Below are 13,613 nucleotides of genomic sequence, written 5' to 3' on the forward strand. Positions count from 1 at the left end.
CAAAAGCTGCTTCCGCTCATCCATTCCTGTGCAGGGGTGGTTACTCTAAGATGTCAAAAAGGTTTTTACTTATTTTATTCGAGAGAAAAATGATGTCTCTATCATCATCATGTGTTTGAAAGAGTGTGTTTACAGTATTCAATCCTGGTATACACATTTACATATGTAAACGGCATTGGGGTGCCACAGAGTAAATCCAAACTTTTTGAGATGACTGAGCTGACACCAACAAAAGAGGCAACAATGGATCTCAGAATGTAGAGCATAGAGTGGAGTGAGCAGGAAAAAACAAGGCAGAGAATGTAAGAAAACGGCAGATACGGGAGTTTGAACAAGGAAGTGAATCCAGATTCCTGCCAAAAGAATGCAGAGACCCTAATGCAAGTTCCCTGATTGTGAAATGTGTTCTCTACATCAACTAAGTCACCAAAGAGTCTAAGGAATTTTAAGATTTTCAGGAAATCAAGGAAAGACACTATAATTTCTTGATATTGCAGGTTGGGCAGAGGATTGTTCCTTGTAGTGACAACAGACCTGGAGAAGGACTGTCTGATTCCCCAATTGTCAAATTGAGAGTATTTAAACACCAAAATGCTGAAAAGTTTGGATTTAACGCTCCATGACAGACACCTCCATTCTGGGAGAAAAAAATCAAATGGCTATAAAGCCACATTGTTTGTTACCTTCACCATAAATTCCCTTCGGTCTTCCATCATAGATACAGCATAGAGACAGTGACCATCCAAGCGACTGATGCAAGAAAAGAAAGATCCTTGTCCATTCAACCTCCTTTATCTCGACTAGCCATGAACATAATAGGTGAACCAGAAATATCCAATGTCACTACACAAATGATTAAATAATACCTACAGGTAACATTCGTAGAAAACAAACTCAGCTCAATTTGGACTGGGCCCTATGCAGTGACATTGAACACCTACACATCAAGCAAGGGACATTTTAATGGGCCTTTAGTGTCTCTCCCTTCATAGGTATTGGTGCAAACTCATTCATCTTCAACATATATGAGAATAATTAGAAACAGCACTGTTCATGCCAAAGTACCAGCCATGGGGCTTGTACTTATAAATGAAGGGCATATAGTCCACACTTACTGATTTTCCAGACGCCGCCCTTTAGCATGACTGAAATCCACATTCCTATATATTGATCACCTAAACAAACTTCCCGCTACGATTGTAATTAAATTATCTCCAGAAAAAAAGAACTGCACTGGCCCCTTCCCTTCCAAAATGCAGTTTAAGACGCAATGCAAAGTAATGGTTTCTTTTTCCAAGTCCCTCGGATGAAGCATGAGTGAAACAAAAAATACATGTCCCTAAAGTAAAAACTGTCAATCAGGAGCTGTATTGATCTATTGATTTTCGGACATTATAAACATCTTGTTTAGCAGAATCCACAGTCCTAATTAAGGTATCTGTAAGGTGTTTAATATTCTGTAACACGTTCAATAGTATACTAGTTTAGCAGACAGGAATCCCCTATTGACAAAGACTCTGGGGAGCAGGAGTCTCTGTGGTTGCAGATACCTTCCTTTACACTCGACCTTTGTGACCTGATAATAAAAAACACCCCAGGTTTGCTTATTTACAGGAAAATAACTAAAGACCACTGGGGTTTATGTACGAGGCCCTTGCGCCACTTAAGCGTCACAAAAGTGGTGCAGGGGGTTGTACATCTGCCCCCACTGCCTCCAATGATGAATTGCCTTATTGCTGAAAATGCAAATACATTGGTGGAACCCTGCCGAGGACGACATTCCGATTCTATAATTGTGTCTATGACGCTCGGACTCTTGCATTGTTGTCCGTTGTCTATGTCTATGTGCGTATCTAGGAGACTGGATTGTCTGCCAGCAGGGACAGTGTTCAGAAGTGGAGGACGCGCCGAGGGCTGAGAGCTGAGAGGTGGGCGCTGGGCCGCGGTGAGGCAGGCTGAAGTGTGACAGACTTCAACTGCTGTGCTCAGATCCCCTTATCTTGCTGCTGCCTCCTTATTCCTGCCCTCACCTTGATCACCCGAGAGGGGCCGAGGCCACAGCATGAAGGTGACCGTCGATTTCGAGGAGTGCTTGAAGGACTCTCCCCGTTTCAGAGCCGCTTTGAAGGAGGTTGAAGGTGATGTGACGGGACTGGAAGTGAAACTTGATAAGCTTGTTCAGTTATGTAGTGGCATGATTGATGCAGGCACGGCCTTTTGTGCTGCCAACAAGCAATTTATGAATGGCATTCGGGACCTGGCACAGTATTCAAGCCAGGATGTGGTGATTGAGTCTAACTTGACGAAGTTTTCAGACTGCCTCCAAGAAATGATCAATTATCACACAATCCTGTTTGACGAAGCTCATAGATCCATTAAAACACAGCTCCAGATATTTATTAAGGACGATCTTCGAAAATTCGAAGATGCAAAGAAGCAGTTTGATAAGGTCAGTAAAGAAAAAGAAAACGCACTAGTTAAAAATGCCAAAGTTCAAAGAACAAAACTGCACGAGGTGGAGGAGGCAACAAACCTCTTAATCGCAAAAAGAAAATGCTTCCGGCACATAGCTTTGGACAACGTCCTTCAAATCAATGTTCTACAGTCAGAGCGGAGGACTGAAATTTTAAAATCGATGTTATCCTTCATGAAGGCACATCTAGGCTTCTTCCACCAGGGCTACGATCTCTTCAGTGAACTTGAACCGCACATGAAAGAGCTTGATTCACAGTTGGATCGGCTTGCTGTGGATGCAGCAAAGCAGAAAAGGGACATGGAACAAAAACACTCCACTATTCAGCAAAATGATTTCATCAACGATGATCTCGGACTTGAATACAATGTTGATACTGCTAATGGCATTGTAATGGAAGGATATCTCTTTAAAAGGTCCACTAATGCCTTTAAAACTTGGAACAGGCGCTGGTTCTCAATACGAAACAACCAACTGGTATATCAGAAAAAAATGAAGGATAACCCCACAGTGGTTGTCGAAGATTTACGGCTCTGCACAGTTAAACACTTTGAAGACATAGAAAGACGTTTCTGCTTTGAAGTAGTCACACCAACAAAGAGCCGCATGCTACAGGCTGACTCAGAAAAGCTGCGACAGGCATGGATTAAAGCTGTCCAAACCGGCATTGCTACAGCATATAGAGAAAAGAGTGATGAGACAGAGAAGCTGGATAAGAAATCTCCACCTTCCACAGGAAGTCTGGACTCTGGCAGCAAGGTGGAAGAAAAATTAGTTAAAGGTGAAAGCGCCTTGCAGCGGATTCAGTGGATCGCTGGAAACTCTGTCTGCTGCGATTGTGGTCTGGCGGATCCGCAATGGGCCAGCATCAACCTTGGAATCATCCTGTGCATTGAGTGCTCTGAGATACACAGGAGTCTTGGGGTGCACATTTCAAAAGTAAGGTCGTTAACGTTAGATACATGGGAGCCTGAATTACTAAAGCTGATGTGTGAACTGGGAAATCAAGTTATTAATCGAATATATGAAGCTAAATTGAAAACCCTTGGAGTAAAGAAGCCAGACAATGAAAGTCCAAGAGTGGAAAAGGAGGCTTATATCAGAGCAAAGTACATGGAAAAGAGGTTTGTGAACCAGGACTGCGTTGCTTCACACCCTCCTGATGGACAGAAAAGGCCTTATTCCCAGTGCAAGAACGAAGACCTCAGTAGTTCTGAGAAGTCCCTGGCATCACAGGATCACTTTTCAACATCTTCCAGAAGTTCAGTGAAAAGCAATGACAGTGTAATCCACTTCAGTTCAGAAGGCATTCGAGAACTTCTTGCCTCTATTGTATCCTCAAAGAAGTTGCATGAACCAGTCCTAGAAGTTGAGAAGCGAGATTCTTCAGTATTTCAGGATTCGAAAAAGTTTCATCCAGGGCTGCACCTTTATCGAGCTGCGTATGAGAAAGGCCTTCCTGATATGGCAGAAGCATTGGCACATGGTGCAGATGTTAACTGGGTGAATGAAGAGGAAAACAATGCAACACCCCTCATTCAGGCTGTGCTTGGGGGTTCTTTGGTCACCTGTGAGTTCCTGCTGCAGAATGGTGCCAATGTTAATCACATGGATCTGCATGGCAGAGGACCCCTGCATCATGCTACTGTTTTAGGGCACACTGGGCAAGTCTGCTTATTTCTGAAACGTGGGGCAAACCAGCACACCAAAGATGAAGAAGGAAAATGCCCCTTGACTATTGCACTTGAAGCTGCAAATGCTGATATTGTAACACTGTTACTGATGCAGGAATCTGAAGGACTATATGGACAGCCAGGTGACGAGACCTACCAGGACATATTCCGTGATTTTTCACACATGGCATCCAATGATCCTGAAAAATTAAACCGTTGACAACCATCCCGTACACCAAAGTTTTGAAAGATGTGGAGGAGAAAAGTGCACCCTTGTCCTCACCCACACCTGGTGCTTCCGGAGAAAAGTGCCTGGTCCCTGGCTCTTTACCTGACGGGAACATTAGTTTAAGTACCGAACAGTCTGGGACCTCCTACAGCATTTGATTGACACAATGAATATAGGGTCCTTTATATGCGGAAAGACACCACAGTGCACCAGAAATATGGATACCTCAGCAGCCAGTCTAGCAAAGTACTCCTTGGTTTAAATGTATCAAGTTACCACATGGTCTGACTGTCCATGTATTTCACCTTGTGGTACCTCGGCGGAAGGATACACAGATTTGAAGGCTTCTCATTGTAAATCCTAAGTGAAGCAGATGCCATGCTATGTAGTATATGTCAATTCTGGCATCTGTTTTCCATGTAAAACACACACCAGTGCATGTTCTAAAATTGTTTATACTGTTATTCTAGACGGCAGCTTTTGAATATCTAATTGTAGTTTTCATGTCCTAGTCAACAATGACTAGCTTGCCATTTCAATTTCTTAGCTTCAATAATAGAGGTATCAGTTTTAAAAGATACATTTGGCACATGGTTAAATGGGCACCATGTAGCATTCTCGTTTAGGAATTTATTTACCCATTTTTTAAATTCTTTAATATTGTGAACGGCATGCAAAGTACGAGGTTTTCAGAATCCTTGTTAGCACCTTACTTGGATATAATGAATGTAATTCTTGGAACCAAATCAAGAAATTGCTAGGTGCATGTGTATCCAAATAGTGCAAATTCAATTGAGTCACTTATCAGGTGCACATAAGTTCTAGTTCATCCGTACAGTGCTCCCACAGTGGGATTTTTGTAACGTAATCGATTTTTCCAAAAACATTGCACTCCATGCACCTTCTCTTGAAGCATCTCCAGTAGCAACAGCCTTTCTTCGTACCCATGTCATTTTGTTCGCCCATTAAATGCAAGTCAAGTCTTACACAAAAAAATGTAAATAAATTAGAACAGAATTTTACCATTTTCAAAAAGGTATAGCAATGTTCTTCCAACTTGAAGGGAAATGTTATGCAAACAAATGTATGTACATAGTTTACTTCTTGAAGAGACCGAAATCAATAAAAACTTTTTGTTTTGAAACAGTAATTTCCAAAAATAATATTAATTTATTAAGTTCAAACTGGTAATTATGAGCATTTAAGTGGTATACGATTTGCAAAGAGTGGCGAGTTTCGTGTTGATTTCTACACTTTTAAAGCACTTAGGCGTAGTTAATTCCCTGCATGAATTTGGGGGTGGTCAATATGCCCCTCATTTACAAGAAAATGATGCAGCGTTGCGCCGCAAGCTGTTTTTGCTGCGCAGAGCTGCACAATTTTCAAAGCATATGGATGCATTGTGTTGACAACAATGCAATGCATGCGTGTGCTTTCCCCTACGCTGGCACACAATTGGCTGCCACGCCCCAGCGCAGGCACCCTTGAGTCATTTTTAAGGGATGCCTGCATTGTGGCGATGATTGTCTTTGTGCAGGAAGCCCAAAAACAATCAGTGATGACATTTCCTCTTTCTATGCATGCTGTAGAATACAGCATGCATAGAAAGAGAATAGAACGAGGAGAAATAAAAGTATTTCTCCTCTTGCACCACTCCTACCCCTTCCCTAGTGAGGCATAGGATTCTGACGCATTCCCAGCTTTTCAAAACTGTAAATCTAGGAATGTGTCAAGTTGCATGGATGTTGCGTGGAAACATCCACAACAACACCCATGGAATGCCCCTTTCATCCGGAGTAATGTGTGAAAGGAACTCATATTTACAAGGTCATGAAATATGACACTGGGTAACTTTACGTGGCTTGTATATATGGGCAGGCACACTGTGCCGCCGGTGTGTTAAAAAAAGTGACGCACCAGTGGCGCAATGACCTTGTAAATGAGGCCCTATGTTTGCAGTGTCTTGTATACTCTTGTGGATTCTACATTGAAATCTTAATCATGTGTCTTCCCTTTTAGCAAAGAAAGCTTTGCAAGTAAAAAACATTTGTCACAGTTTTATAAAAAAAAATTGGATCTGAAGAACCTATGATCAAGCCAAATGTGGAATTCAGAATGCATCCACTCACACAAAAACCCTACTGCCACAAACACCTTTGTGCACATGTACATGTAGGATCAAGCGCTGTGTACACGGTGGCCAAGCTAAGTGGGCACCACAGGCTGAATGCAGGAAGGATGAAAGAATTTTTTAGCACTCACTCCAGGAAACATAGGGCCTCATTTATAAGCCCGTTGTGGTGCTGGTGCATCACTATTTTAGAAGCACGAGTGGTGCAGAGTGCCTGCCAATATTTACAAGGCTGCATAAAGTCACCTTGCATGACTTTTCATGGCCATGTAAATATGGGACCATTTTACCCATTATTAGTGAAAAGGGCAGTCCATGGGTGTTGCTGCGGGTGTTCCCAAGCAACATCATGGAACCTGACACATTCACAAATTTACAAAATGTCGTAAACCTGGGAATGCTTCAGAATCCTACGACTCTCCAGGGGCAGTGCAGAAGTGGCACAAAGAGAAGAAATACTTGTGTTTCTCCTCGTTTGTTGTTCTTTCTATGTGTGGTGCATTTTGCAGCATACATAGGGGACCAACCCGCCTTTAGTGATTTTTTATCTTGCACATAAACAATCATCCCTGCAACACAGGCACCCTTACTCCATGGTGTCAGGGTGTCTAAGTTGGTGTATGGCTGCTATTTGTGCACCAGCGCAAGGCAGGACAGGAATGTGCCGCATCTTGTAGATACAATGCATTCCTGCCCTTTTATTTTGACTCACGACAGCACTGCAGGAATACTTGCTATGCTGCTGTGCATCAAAATTTAGTAAATGAGGCACTAAGGGAAGTTTTTTAGCTAATGCCCCCCACTTATACTGTAAAATTGCATCCTTCCTTCTATCGGTAATTTGGCTCCATCACCAGAGGCTCCATTCTTCTAGTGTCATTTTATGAAAGCACTGGCCCTGTCAACATAAAGAAAATGCAGGAACTGGTCAGAGGGAGGAAGTACAATCTTCCTGAGGCAGGGAACAATAAGAATGCTGAACTGTGAACATCAAAAAACATTATTCACATTACCAGTGGGTTGCTATAATACTCAGTAGTTCTTCCTAAATTTAGCAATATTAGAACTGATAAAACGTACAAACATCATTCAGTGGTGCAAGGGGTAACCATGGTCCCTATTCCACTTCTCGCACCCTTATGGTTATCTCTTCCTCTCAGAGCAGTGACAGCCTAAAAACGTAGAAAAATGCATTGACTGACTTGATATTTCCTTGCCACAGTGTTTGATGAATGAATGAAAGTAGCAAGGACGCAAGTTCTGCTACTGCTGGTAGGATTTGAACCACTTTTGAGTTCTGAGAGTTCTAGCTGCCTTTATTAGCCTGCCTGTCTCATACAGTTTTTTCACCTCTCCTTGAATATTTGGAGGTTAAAACCCCTGCACTGCAGCCTCTATGGTTTAAATCAAGAAAGACTACGGGGTTAAACGGAGAAGAGAGAGGTATGACGAAGGCTGAGTGTCCTTGAAAGTGTGAATGGATGCACCAATGAGGGGGAGAAGGTATGTATGTCTTGTGATATTGGCGGGAATGTATGCATATTTGATAGTGAGGGGTATTTGTGTGTAAGGCACATTTATTTGTGTATGTGGCAGTGCTTGAAATAGGCTGAGCTTGTGTTACTGATGGGAGTGGAGTGTGTGCATATGTCAGTATTTATTTGTTCGTGTTTGTGTGTTGAGAACACACGATAGAGAGGGGTGTGCTCATTTGGCAGTACTCATGGAATTCACATGTGTTGAAAAGCAAGGGGACATTGAGAAGCTGAAGAACATGCACTTGACCCGCAAGAGTAGTTTGTAAAGCAGTGTCTGTGAAAGAGTATATAAGTTGTGAGTGTATGTGTCAATGAGGGTGAGATGTATGCATGTGGCAGGGTGGAGTCAGAAATGTGTATGGGATATTAAGGTGCACGTGTAGTAACAGGCAGGGTGGTGGTGTGTTCACAGAGCAATGAGGGGAAAAGAGGTGTGTGGTTTGAGGGAGAGCTGTGTGACTAAGGACCAAGAGAGCACAAAGGTGAATGAACTGGGAAGTTGAACGGCAAAGGTACAGGGATGTAGGCCATGAGAGCACAATGATGGAAGGGCCCAAACCGCTGTTGATTTGACCATACTGCACAGTATTTCCTATACCATAACCTCAAGGTACCACCTCAGTGCACATAATGAGAAATAATGCACAAAAACCTTTTTTTGCAAAAGATCTTAAACGTTGTAATACCACTTATAAACAGATTCACATATACAATATGTACCAAGTACCATCAAGTAATGGGCCCACAGCGCAAAACTTTAATGAAAAAAAACATTTGCACTATTTTTTACATTGTTGGCATTACTTTAGAATGAGATTGAATGTGTCTAGTCAAAGCCCAAAATCATTTTAGCAGTTCCTGATTTTAAAGATGTTCCCTTTTTCTGAAGCAAAAACGGATTTTTCTCCATTATGACCTATGTTCACCAAATGGAGCCTAAATTGACTATCAGCGAGCAATATGTCAACTCAACAAAATGCCACTGGTACCTTTGGGGGTGCCAGTCCAACAGTTTTGTCTGTTTATCTGCTGTGGAGTCCTGAGTGCTGGGAAAAGTGAGTGAACTTGTAGCTAGGAACACAAGAGCCAGATGTGAGAAGGTGGGTTGGAATATGCTGTCCATTAATTAAAGTGGGCACCTTGTACCAGGCCACACTACCCTTATGATGTATCACTGTTCGGATCTTTCCTGCCCATATTTTAAATACACTCATCCATCATGGATTTCCACCATGGTTTGAGTTTTGATGACAACGCAGTCACTGACATACTGGCTAGGACCCCTTTACTACTAGGGACAGATGGCAGTGCAGCCTCAGGTTCCCATTCGGATGATTGGACCTCACTCACTGCATTAAAAAGAGAATGGATTGAGATCACCCTCCATGGTGCCCTCATGACTGAGTACCTGTGAGCAAAGATCGCTCCTCCAGGTCTAATTGTCAACACCTTCCCCAGGGTATTTCTCGATGACCCTACCTTTAAAAAGGAATAGTCCCTAGTCGCATGGAAGTGCACTAGGCACTGGTTCGTATTAATTATCAACACAACAAAAAGGTTAGCGGACGCTCTTCTGGTCAAAATCCAGATTGCGGAGGGAGCGCTGAATACTGGGGTCCAAATAACCACATATAAAACTAAACTTGCAGAAATGAACATGGAAATCACAGAGAATAAGGATTACCTAATGAAACAGAAAATAAGCAAACTTGAGAAAGACATCAAGAAATTCTCAAAAGAAAAGGCTTATCCCTACCTCAAAGATGACTATACATCAACCAGAACCGGCTATTCCTCTGATGATAACTCCGATGCAAGCGAATCCAGTGACAGTACTAGTACAGGGAGTAGGGGCAGTGGCAATAGCATGACAAGAAATCAACGACCCAACCACGATGAGCGACAAATGTATCCAGGGCCTTCACACTATCAAGGACCACCACAATACAATGGACCACCACAATATAATGGCCATCCTCCTCCCTTTTGGCAGTTTCCCCAATACCAACATGGCCCACCTCAATACTTTAACAACAACGGCAGCCCACCTTTTATAGGCAGAGGCTGGGGCAGAGGAAGAGGGCACAACAGAAGAGGTACAAAAAAACAGGTCCTGTGGCAGGATCAGACAACCGGAATGGGCACCAGGAACAAGACACAAGGCAGGAAAACCTATTGGTTAACCTTTCACATCGGACACTTTCTGAGTCTGAGGAATCAGTACACCAGAAGGGCCTTGGCTTTGTCCCCACTCCCAAAATTGACCGGTTTAGGACACACAGTTAAATACACAATTGGTTTTGTACCATACTTCTGAAAGCCTACTTTAAAGACACTCCCCCCAATGAACAAGAGGACTCTGGTTTAAGGAATACGTCTACCTTTACACCATACACCAATATTGTCCCGGTTGAGGTGCTAGCTTTTGAACAAGCAGTCCTGAAAGAGCTAGATCAACCCTTAATGCGAGTGCCCTTCCACAACCTATCGAATTTGGAGAAAGACATGATCATTACCTTAGCAGATGACCTGTCCATTACTATAAAACAAGCTGACAAGGGCGGTGCAACAGTGATTCAATCCACCACTGACTACGATTCAGAATGCACTCGCCAACTCACCAATAGGAGATACTACACTCCAATTACCATTGATCCTACACCTCGGTTGGCTGCCAAGTTTTCCTCACTTTTCTATGAGGCAGAAACCAATGACTGGATCAGCATGATGGAGGCAGACTTACTGATTGCTAAGGAACCCCTACTTCTACACCTTACCCAAAATTCACAAGGGTGTGACCCCGGTTCCTGGCCTTCCCATCGTGTCAGGGATTGGCTCCATTCTGGAACCCCTTTCCATCTTCTGTGAGCACTTCTTGCAACCGATAGTCAGATACACTCCATCATTTGTGAGAGACACCACCGACATCTTGCAAATCATAGAAGGGATTACCAACACAGATGAGATTGACCTCCTCATCACTCTTGATGTGGAGGCCCTTTATACGAATATTCCACAGAGGGCCACCTTAGAGGTTGTTGAATCAGCCCTCAGTTCATTTGACTGGTCTTCTCCTACTCCTGTTGCATTTATAATGGAGTGTGCTACCCTGGCTCTGACAGAGAACTTCTTCGAATACAAACAACAATTGTTGCATCAGAGCCAGGGTACATCGATGGGTAGCACCTTTGCTCCCAGTCTAGCCTATATCTACATGGCACATTTTGAATAACACTACATCTTTGACTCCAATAACCCATACCACAGTAATTTATTGCTGTGGAAACGCTTTATTGATGATATCTTGATTTTCTGGCATGGGACACGAACTGACTGTGACGAGTTTGTAGGGTGGATCAATGGACTTAATGACTACCTCAGGTTTCCCCACACGATCTCTGATACATCAATTCCATTTCTGGACATCAGCATCACATTGACAACAGGGCATCTACATACCTCCCCGTATAAAGAAAACATCCGACCGAAATAGCTTACTCTTGTACACCAGCCACCATCCTAAAACACTGAGAGATAATCTACCAGTGGGCCAGTTCTTATGAATAAGACGGGTACCTGGAAAAACAAATTAGAGACTCCTTGAAAAGGGCCAGAAACAACCCAAGGTAAGCTTTACTTGTAACCCATCCCAAACCACTGACTGAAAATCTCATGTGCGTAAAATCTTTCACCCCTGACTCCGCACGGATCAAAAAGATAATTCTTAAACATTGGCAGATTTTGAACACAGGGGACCTACAACTGCCCAGACCCAGATTTTCATACAAACAAACTCGCAACCTAAAGGATGCTTTAGTACACACTAGACCCAAAAGAGCCACCCCTGATACCCAGAGGACCCTATGGAGCCTTCCACTGGTAACCGGACACTACCCTGTGCAGAATCCTGTCTGTCGCTGGCAGCATCCATTTTGTGCTGCCCAGGTCATGAAAGCTGGTTCCGGGTAGTCTGATGACCCACAGTAGTGGTTGTAGAAGGGTGGAATCATACCCCCACACCAGTTACTGGTGTGGAGGTATGATTCCAAGGTGTTTGACACCAATCAAGGCATGTTTCCAAGCAGTCGTTAGCATTTACCGCAAGGTTATAATGCACTTAAACATATATGTCTTCTTGCATCACAGACAACCCCGGAGAATGGTCACCGAAGGCTGCAGAGGGGCTTTGCTCATGCAGGGGCACCCTTTCACGTAAAACTCAGCACCCTGCCTTCATGATTGATAAGGCCTGCCATAAGGGTGACTGATAAATTTTTTAAGTGTAGTGATTTAGATGGATATAATAAACCTATATCACAGTAAGTGGTGCAAGCACCATCTTACACAGTCTGCTGTAGCAGTCCTGTCGTGTCATTTTGAATAGCCTCTCGGGGTGGCATAATTCATGCTGCAGCCCATAGGAGGCCTTTGAGGTACGTATGCCCTGGGTACATGGTGTGCCATCTACTAGGGACTCATGGGGGTACCTCAGTATCCAATCTGGAATGTACCTATAGTACATATACAACAATTTAAGGGATAAAGCAGATAGACTGGGGTCCTGGATAGCAGGATCCCAGTGAGACTAGTCAGAAACAGAGGTATATCAGCAAAGAGTGGGGGTAACCATAAGAAGCAGATCCTACTTTCCTACATAACCCCCCAAACATAAGGACATTAAACAAAACTTGACCTGTTGAGTCTTCATGTTCTAAGTAAAAATATCTGGAGAGTCCGTCTGCATTGGCATGGTTACTCCCAGGTCTATGTTCCACTGTATAGTACATCCCCTGTAGGGAAATGAACCACCTCAAAATTTGGGGGTTTCACCCTTCATCTGTTTTAGGATTCATTCCAATTCCAGGTGAATTCTGAATCCAGACGCCACATCTTTCGGCAGTTCGCAGCACCAGCTCCAGCTCAAGCAGAGCAGGAGTAGGAGCAGGACGAGAGCGGTAGGAGCGGTAGGATGCTGAAAACTGCTACGGCTCTGACCCCAGTTCCCCTCTCCCCGCTGATCTTTCCACCAGACCCAGCGCACCGGGGGTCCCACGATAGAGCGGCTGCTTTCACCACAATCGCGACCCGCGTTTTGAGGACTAAGAAGACGCCACGTGGTTCCAGCTCGAGGCTTCTGCTTTTAGCATTGTTCCAGCCCCGCTCCAGCTTCGGCCCCCGCTTTCATTAGCGGTCATCGGGGTAGGCTGCGGGGGATTGCGGTGGATCACAGTGAATTATGGTGGGCTCCGGCGTGCGGCAGCCCTGACTCCCTAGTGACCTGGGGAGGCGGTAGCAGCCAGACCACCCCTCTGCCCCTCACCTTCTGATCCCAGTTGCAGTTGCTGGCAGGGCTTGTTTTCAGAAATAAATTACAGCCTACTACAGCCATTGCAGACGGCACAGCGGTGTGAGTAGCACCACGGAACTAGTGGTGAGCAGTGGTGAGGCAAGAACAAAGAGGTGAGAGCAAACCGCAGCGGCATGAGTTGCGTTAGTGCTCCAGCAGCGCACAGTTGGAATTGCAAGAGTCTCTCTACAGCGGCGGGAGCCAGCGCTTCCACAGGGGGGC

The 13,613-nt window shown here is 44.0% G+C and overlaps 1 pseudogene; it reads left to right on the plus strand.

Moving 5' to 3' along the window:
- The first annotated feature begins 2,062 nt into the window (after positions 1–2,062).
- On the plus strand, positions 2,063–4,366 carry LOC144771738 (arf-GAP with coiled-coil, ANK repeat and PH domain-containing protein 2 pseudogene; annotated as a pseudogene).
- Positions 4,367–13,613: the final 9,247 nt, after the last annotated feature.

Source organism: Lissotriton helveticus, chromosome 8 (genome assembly GCF_964261635.1).
Source record: "Lissotriton helveticus chromosome 8, aLisHel1.1, whole genome shotgun sequence".
Lineage (NCBI taxonomy): Eukaryota > Metazoa > Chordata > Amphibia > Caudata > Salamandridae > Lissotriton > Lissotriton helveticus.